Source organism: Silene latifolia, chromosome 6, assembly GCF_048544455.1.
Source record: "Silene latifolia isolate original U9 population chromosome 6, ASM4854445v1, whole genome shotgun sequence".
Taxonomy (NCBI): domain Eukaryota; kingdom Viridiplantae; phylum Streptophyta; class Magnoliopsida; order Caryophyllales; family Caryophyllaceae; genus Silene; species Silene latifolia.
In genome coordinates this window covers 106,587,573-106,588,416 of record NC_133531.1, presented here as the reverse complement: position 1 = coordinate 106,588,416, position 844 = coordinate 106,587,573, and the positions used below count along the sequence as shown (strand labels likewise).

The window sequence follows — 844 nt, the reverse complement described above, 5'->3', positions numbered from 1 at the left end:
CCAGCTGAGCCACAACTGCACTATCAACAGAAGAAACTGTTCGAATACCTTCTCTTGGGTTCCCATATTCAGCACAATGGGTAGCCATCTCCTCTATAATTCCCCATCCCTTGTCATCATCATTGTTCTTCTGAAATCGCCCGTTTGATGAGGCGTCCAAAATAGCACGGTGGTCGTTATACAACCCATTATAGAACTGGTTGCATAAGAACCACTGATCGAAACCATGATGAGGAAGAGACCGCACCAACTTCTTAAACCGACACCATGCTTCATACAAGTTTTCATCTGGTGTCTTCTTGAAACTTGTAATTTTTCCTCTCAGTTGATTAGTTCGTTGTGGAGGAAAATACCTTTTATAAAAAGCAAGGGCCAGGGTCTCCCAGTTAGTAATACCGGCTGCAACTCGATCAAGATCAGTGAGCCACTCTCGGGCTCCATTGGTCAAAGAAAAAGGAAATAGGACCTCCTTAATCTTATCCTGGGTCACTCCCTTAGTAGCGGGAATGGTAGAGCAATAGTCTATGAAAACTTCCATATGCTATCGCGGATCTTCACCCGCCACACCACGGTATAGATTCCTTTCGACCAGATTGATATAAGATGGCCGAATGTCAAATGTACTGCCATCCTCAGTCGAAAATTTGAAACCTTTAGGGATTGAGGCAGTTGTTGGCTCTGAATGACTCGCGATATTAGGAATCTTCACAGAACTGGCAGAAATAGAATTGTCTTCTTGAAAAGACTGGTCTTCTGCAAATAAAAAGTGTTCTAGCTCGGGTTCAAAAGTACTCAAGGCTTCCTTTTGAATCTTTCTCTACAGTCTTTGTCTATAACGAAAGGT

At 43.0% G+C, this 844-nt stretch overlaps 1 non-coding gene across 1 annotated transcript; it reads left to right on the top strand.

Annotated features, from left to right (window-relative positions):
* Positions 1-221: 221 nt before the first annotated feature.
* LOC141588998 (small nucleolar RNA R71) lies at positions 222-328 on the top strand. Its single transcript, XR_012519959.1, has one exon. It is a non-coding gene; the product is annotated as a small nucleolar RNA R71 (small nucleolar RNA).
* The last annotated feature ends 516 nt before the right edge of the window (positions 329-844 follow it).